General features: G+C 38.4%; 1 protein-coding gene across 4 annotated transcripts in view; it reads left to right on the top strand.

The window, feature by feature from the left end:
- Window positions 1–8,250, top strand: part of LOC306873083 (GRB2-associated-binding protein 1-like) — a 97,520-nt gene that overhangs the window by 15,747 nt on the left and 73,523 nt on the right. The gene's annotated exons all lie outside the window — the stretch shown is intronic.

The following is an 8,250-nucleotide window of genomic DNA, read 5'->3' as shown; positions in this document are numbered from 1 at the left end:
ATTCTAAGCTAAGCTAAAAGTGCAACCGCCAGACACGGAGCTCGGTTGAATGGATTCAAAAATTGTAAAATTCAACTGTTTATCTCTAGAGGAGTTGTAAAATGAGCCTATTTCCAAAAAAAGTGGAGTGTTCCTTTAAACCTACTCACAAAACCAAACCTGTCCCTAACCTTACCTATATCACACCTCAATAGCAGCAAAAGTGTTTTGCAATACAATATGACCACAGTAAGTACGTTGTACTTATTTTTTGATGCAAGTACACAGTTATTAAGGCCTCTTAATATAAAGTAGGACCAGAGGGGGTTTTTTCAACGTGACTGGTGGCATCAGAAGATCATAAGTTATTACTCCTCACAATAGCCACACCATATTCCTCAAACTGGACTATGACGTGAGTTAAAAATGTCCCTGTCGGCTAATTTTTTAGTGTCTTAGCATTTTCCATTTGGCCTCATCCTCTCTTCTTTGTAAACTTCTTCTTTCACACCCTTCTAATAATGCTTGGAGAGACTAATTGTGAATGAGCCAAACAAAGTTTTTCAAGTGGCAACTCAGATTGAAGCCTGGAGTCTTAATGCTCACTTCTGCTATTGAGACTATTTGATCTCATGTGATTTCTTACATGGAGCTCATCTAGATTGTACTTGCTTATGTATATTTGTATTTTTAAGGTCAATTTCTGTTTAAAATGTTATTGTTTGTTTTCAAAAACACTTACAAAATTCACTTGTAAAGGATATGCGTATTTAATCAATTTAAACCAATCAAACACACTTGGAAATCAGAATATCCCTCCCCCTTCAGCAAGTAGGCAATCATTGTTCTTGTAACTTAAACCTACGGACTAATTAAAAATGTAGAGATTAGTGCTGTCAAATCGATTAATCGTGATTAATTGCATCCAAAATAAGTGTGTATGTATGCATGTATGCATGCACACACACGCGTACATACTTGCACGCATACACACACACACGTACATACACACATACACGCGTGCATACTTACACGCATACACATACACGCGTACATGCATGTAAATATTCATATGATTTGTTGTGCACAGTGCATACACACATATATATTATTAATTGATTTGTCAGTACTAGTAGATGTATTAATATGCAAATTCTTGGCCAATTAATACCAATAAGCCAGTAAATTTTCATGTTAAGACTGATAGGCAGTTATAATATTAAAATTATATACAATGTTATACATTATTTACATATATTGTATACATTATTTTGTAAATTATATGCAAAACCCCCCCAAAGTGCTAAAAACTAAAATCAGTCATTTGAAATACTACAAGTGAATCTATTACATTATATTGTACGGTATGAAAACTTGATTTTCTTTGTGAGATTAGCTAAAATGTTCATCAAACAAATGTTATTAAAATTATTTTTAAGAATTAACTTTAAGTGAGTAGTATAGATGCTTGTCCAAATGTAAAAATCCAGAAAATTTCAATATGAACACATATATAGGATCTTTAACTATGCATGGATCCAGTTAAATTAAATATCCAATAATCCTCTATTGACTGATTTGATGAATAAAAAATATATTGTACTTTCCTAAAAAAAAACAAAAAGAGAGAAGCTTGTCTGTGTCATGCCCAAACTTCCTGTTTCAATAGGAAATGCCCACACAGGACAGAAAACAGCTTATCGACTTATTTCAAGAGGCTTTCATGTGTGACCGTGGTATCGACTAAAATATGTCCCTCTTACAGCAATGTGCACCTCTGTGCTTACTGTTGCTTTTTCAATTCTGCTTTACAGTTGCCTGTTTCTGAGATTGTGAAATTATTGTTTATTGCTGGTAGTACATAGCGGCTTTCCACGGTGCAATAAGCGTCAAGGAAGATTGAGAGGTTGGCGCAAAACGGGGAAAGAGAGCCCGAAGGAAAAAATGCAGGTATCTAGTGACTTGTGCAGCTCAACCTATCTAATCAAGAACACACTCCACCCTTCTGTTTTAATGCAACTCAGCAAGCCACTAGGTGCTCTAAGCATTTAAAAGCACAGTGAGCTAGCAAGCCATTAGCAATGCTATGCAACGGCTGCCCTCGCTCACTGCCTGCAAGCATGCAGTTGCATTTGAAAAGATTGCTGTGCTGAATTCAGTAGGGTGCACAGAAAAACAAAAGAATTGTTCTTTTGGCGTTTGAATTATTTCTCTTAGTCGGGATTCATTAAATATGCTTAGGTGGGGGAAACATAATCGTGCAACTATTTGCTGAAACAAGCATGCACAGAGAACAGAAACAAACAGTGTTTGTGGCCGGGGGTTATCGGCTTAGCTAGGTGCTGGTGCAGACATTTTTGCTCATTTGTTTTCTGTCTCACTTACTTCTCCTCCCCCTCTTTTTGCTGGTCTCTCTCCCACCCCGGCTGCTCATTTGTGTCCAGAGTAGTTCTGTCAGGGCTGAGAGGGGCCCTGTAATGGATTGCCTCTGCTATCAATTATTAACTGCAACAAATAAGAAAAAACCTTTTACAATATTAATGTGCTTCACTCCAACCAATATAGCTTTTCAACCGAAATGAAAATTCTTGGCTGGAATTGAAAATTTTGGACACACTGGGCTAAAAACCAAAACTGAAAATGCTCATTTGGAATTAGCTTTTGTTTTGAATGACTTGGAGATTATGTTGATTGTTTGACAATATTATAATGTGCATACATTAATATTACACATAATTTGCCAAAAGAATGGTATGTTTAGTAACAGAAGCTTCTCTGCCTTCTAAGATGATTCTTCTTTTTGGTTCGCTGCATTTGAAGTTGCATTGAAATGCCTCACAGCAAGCAGACATTCTTTATTATTGTGCCTGACCAAGTGGGTGACTGTTGTATGTTAAGTTTGGCATGGGGAAATGCAAATACACACTGAATACAAACTAGTTTGTTTGTATTTTTCTGTGAGAGTCTCAGCAGAATTTTAGCATGGTCCAGTTAGCCCCTGTTGGTAGATGTCGAGTTTACATCATCTGGCCACAAAAAGCATTTTCTTTTCATTGATAACCATTCAAATTATTAATTCAGAGTTGTGCAAAGTTTCTACCATTCACCATTGTGCATTCTGAGGAAAATTTGCATTTTGAAAGCTGTAATGAAGTGATTGCATTATAGAAGAAGTGCCCAAAGTTGGTCTGTGTTGATCTTTGATTCAGCCGACAGTTCCAAATAATAAGAAATGAGAAAAATACACTGAAATAAATTAAGAATTAAAGGGATAGTTCACCCAAAAATGAAAACACGGTCATTAATTACTCACCCTCATGTCGTTCCAAACCCGTAAGCCCATCGTTCGTCTTCGGAACACAAATTAAAGGGTTACTCCACCCCAAAATGAAAATTTTGTCACTAATCTCTTACCCCCATGTCGTTAAAAACCCGTAAAAGCGTTGTTCGTCTTCGGAACACAATTTAAGATGACTGTCCATTGACTGCCAATTAAATAACACCGTCAAGGCCCAGAAAATTATGGACATTGTCAAAATAGTCCATCTGCCATCAATTGTTCAATCTGAACTTTATGAAGAGATGAGAATACCTTTTGTATGCAAAGAAAATAAAAATAACTTTATTCAACAATTCATCTCCTCTGCGTCACCGTAGCACCATTTTGGAGAGTATTCACTGAACGCAAACTGCGTATGCTGTTCTGTGTGAGCCGCAACACGGATACGTTTTCTACATTTATTTATTAATTTGATTTGAACAAAAACAGTGCATCCATGTGGTGCGGCTGACACAGAACAGCATACACTGTTTGCGTTCAGTGAATACTCTCCAAAATAATACATTTTCATTTTGGGGTGGAGTAACCCTTTAAGATATTTTTGATGAATTCCAATAACTTTCTGATCCTCCATAGACAGCGAGGGTCCTTACACGTTCAAGGCCCAGAAAGGTACTAAAAACATAGGCAAAAACAAAAAGTATTCTCGTAGCTTCGTAAAATTCTGATTGAACCACTGATGTCACGTGGACTACTTTGCCTATGTTTTTGGTACCTTTCTGGGCCTTGAACGTATAAGGACCCTTGCCGTCTATGGGAGGATCAGAAAGCTCTCGGAGTCGTAATTCATCAAAAATATTTTAATTTGTGTTCTGAAGATGAACGATGGGCTTATGGGTTTGGAACGACATGAGGGTGAGTAATTAATGACAGAATTTTCATTTTTGGGTGAACTAACCCTTTAAGAAAAAATGGGTGTAAAAACAATTTTCACTCAGAAATTGCTAGTAAATTTCACAAATGTTTAACTGGCAGGTAGCACATTGAATTAAATGTGAAATTTTGAAGTAGAAAGACTGAAATAGCATTTTCTTGTAAAACATGTTTTATTTACAACTTTGAAAGATCTCTTTTTTTTTTTTTTTTTACAGTGTAGGGAAAAACATGCTGTTGAGTTTCTGTCAATCATCAGTATCTGTTTGTTTTAACCTTTTTTGGAACTGAAATGCACCTTTGCATTAGTACAGTATTTGTTTAGTCAAGTAGTACTTTTATTGTTTTATTTATTATTGCATACACTTCTATAAATAAATCAGCCATTGTCATTTACATTACCTTCAATTTAAATTGGATCTTTTCCCACATGCACACCGTTTTGTTTTTTTTCTCTGTCAAAGATTCTTTTATTAGCTGTAAAAGTAACAGCTGACATTGTTGACATTCATTTTAGGCTGAAAAGGCAATTTTTGGCTTCCTCTTTCAGCTGATGCATTTTGTAGCTGAAATTCCTGATCCAAGTAAACTTAGATTTGTGTGATCTGAATTTGTTTTTGACAGAAAGAACATTATTATTATAAGAATCAACATTATATAATGCCTCAGTATTGTTATTAAAAACACTGGCCAATCCCATCATTAGCTGTCACAATTCTAATCAATTGTGCTTCTTCTGCAGTCCAGGTGATGAGCAATTTGAAAAATAAAAATAAAGGCTTACATAACCATTGGTTAAGTGAAGTGCATGTCAGTCATTTCAAGGTTTTAGCATATGAAAAGCAAGCACATCTAATGGTTGTGTCGGGGTTCTGTCACTTCGGTCTAGTTTATTCATGGTTTTGTGACGGAGCCCTGACACTCCCTTCTTTGTCTTGTTTTCTGGTGAGCGCGCGGCTTCGAGTGTGCTCGAGCTGCGTGCTCTCTTGTCTGCGTGCTCTTTCATGTTGGGGCGTGGTGTTCGGATCCCGGCACTCCTGTCTTGTTCAGACTCTGTTCTGGTTTCATGTCGGGGTTCGGACACTCACGCTCCAGGTTTGTTCTTGCTGGGGAGTGTTTGCAGTCCTGGGCCTGTTCGTCGTCGACCTTACCCTTGTGAAGTCCTGTCCTGCCTTACCTTGCCTTGCCTTGTCCTGCCTTGCCAGTGTGTTTTCCCCTACGGGGTAGTTTTTGTTTGTTTATTTTATAATTAATAAAGCCATTTTCCTCCAGCAATTGAGTCCTCGCTCTATCCCTTCACCCACACCTGACAGGTTGTGATTTACTGTCTAAATGGTTTTTAGAGAGGATATAATTGAAACTTTTCATAAAATAGGCAGATAACAAATAGGTTTGTTTGTACTTTTTGGAACAGCTGGGAAGTGACTAATCTTTTTTTTTTTTTTTATATTACAACATATTAATTCAAATTATCACTCGCTTAAAGGTGCCATAGAATGGAAAACTGTATTTACCTTGGCATAGTTGAATAATAAGAGTTCTGTACATGGAAATGACATACCGTGAGCCTCAAACACCATTGTTTCCTCCTCCTTATGTAAATCTCATGAATGCAAAAGTCCACTGAAAAATGGGCGAATCTGAACATAACACCGACTGTGACGTTACAGCCGGCATCACTAATAGTTATGCCCCCAACATTTGCATATACCCACCCATGTTCTAGGCCAGCCGGACCTGCACAGGTGGCAAATTATGGAAATAAATGTTATGTTCCAGGCTGTGCGGGAACCCTGATATGCAGGGTTGGTGTCTGTGTTCAGAAAGGCACGGAAAGCAAATAACACGTAAGGAATAAATGACGACGGACCGTTGAATTATTAGGAAATAATGCACACCCGAGGTGGTGATGCGGCCACAGCGCGAATCGCTATTGTGAGTAGGATTATTTCTTCCGCGTCTCATTCAACGCCTCCGTTGCTAATTCCAAAATGTCATTTTAAACCTAGTAACGGAGGCTTGAGCCGTTGATAGCAGGCTAATGCAGTTAATACAGTTAATAACTAAATTATGAGAGCGAGAGATTAACATTACCTCTACGAGTCTGTGCTTCTTTCAGCAGTGTTCGGCAGCAATATCTCTAGTTATAGTGAAACTTTAAGTTAATTTTCTTCACGAACAGCACCGTTGTTGTTACCTCGCTTGCGAGAAGTCATGTAGTTTGTTGTTAAACTGTTACTGATAAAATCGTCAGAGTAGCGCTAACATCATTAGCGCTTATGTTAACTTGTGTGCAAACTGAATGTGTATCTGTGAGGGAGAGAGAGCGGGAGAGATGGAGTATGTACTTTCCTTACATAATAAAACGTAATTTTGTGGCAAAAACATGGACACAATCTGTTGTTTTTTTTATCCTTTTTTTACTATTTATTTGTTTGGCCAGTGTCTTTGTGGGTTTGGGTTCGTTTGCTGTAAGGACCTTTGAAATAACTCAAATAATCTGGCGAAGTGATATGGTCATGTAATGCGGTCAATGCAGTGATGGTCACCTGCCTTGAACTATGTTCGCCGTGCGTTCCCCTGAAAATAATTGCACATCTTTGAACATTCGTCAGCCAATCAGATTCAAGCATTCCATGGCCCCATAGTATAAGTTCTAATAAAATAACGCAAGCCACTAAAGGGACATGGTTAGCTGCTTGTTAGCAGTAGCCTGTTACATTACAGTACATTAAGATTTCACTTAATGAGAGATGACTGAAGATGATGGCGAATGATTTCCAGATCCTGAGTACCACTGACAAGCATCTGATCTTGTAAAATGTGTGGTAAGTACTAGGGTTGTAACGGTATGAGATTTTCATGGTATGATAATCATCTCAGAAAATATCACGGTTTCACGGTATATATTAAACAATAATTCTTATCAGTAACAATGGGTCTCATTCACTAATAAGTGCGTACGTTTTTCGTATTTATACGCACATTTGAACTTCTCACGAAAACTTTCCGCCTAATTCACAACACGTGCGTACGCACATGAGCTTGTTCTTAAACTCGTTCTTCTGTTAGTGAATCTGGAGTCTTCTAAAAGAGCACCCGCGTGCACGAGGTTAGTGATTAGCATAATACACGCCCAAAACAGGTCCATATAAGGGCTTTCCGCAAAGCGGCACTAGTGTAGAGAAAGACAATTATGGCATCGAAACAAAAGACAAAGAAAAATAACTTTAACGATAATGAACGTGAGGTTTTGCTGTCGGAGGTGGAAGCCAGAAAAAATGTGTTATTTAAAAGCAACTGAACAGCTATTCGTCACTCTCAGCAAAAATATCTGTGCGCCAGAGCCGGCGCCAGGGCACCTCCATCGGGGGGGCATTTAAAATTCTAGGGGGGGGCACAAATCACGTTGTGTGTGTGTGTGTGTGTGTGGGGGGGGTGTATTCGTGAAGAGCGTGCAATCTGTGATCGCGTGCAGTTGCTGACGCTCGCTAAAGCGTTCAATTGCTTTCTTATGTGCACTGTTTTATCGGTACTTTCGCTTTCAAAATCGATCGCGTTCAGCAAGGAGGGGAGAGGATGGAAAGTGGGGAGGCACAGTAACTCGTTTGGGGGGCCACGGCCCACGAGTGCCCCCCTTGGCGCCGGCCCTGCTGTGCGCTCTCTAAAGACGCGCTCTTTCCTTAGAGCACGCGCCGCAATGTCTTCAAGCAGTACCAAGTGTGCCATGCCTCCAAACACAGGGTGATAAACAATAATCACCGTTTATATAAGCATAGATCAGGTATATATATATATATATGTATGTGGGGTTCTTTATACATGCTTGTAAGGCCCTGGGCGTACATGATTATTGCGTACGTATGGTATAAGTTGTTCTTGAATTTTTTCGTACATTTAGAAAAAATTTTAGTACGAAAGTTTTTGATGAATCATGATTTATTCGTGAAAACGTCCGTACGCACATTTCACGGCAAAAATTGTGCGTACGCATGTTTAGTGAATGAGACCCAATGACTCTTAAAAGAATAAGAACAAGTTATTTAGTGAACAAATCC

The sequence above is a fragment of the Barbus barbus genome (genome assembly GCF_936440315.1).
Source record: "Barbus barbus genome assembly, chromosome: 7".
In the NCBI taxonomy this organism is placed as follows: domain Eukaryota; kingdom Metazoa; phylum Chordata; class Actinopteri; order Cypriniformes; family Cyprinidae; genus Barbus; species Barbus barbus.
The sequence above is the reverse complement of the archived record's forward strand: the minus strand, read 5'-3'. Positions and strand labels throughout refer to the sequence as shown.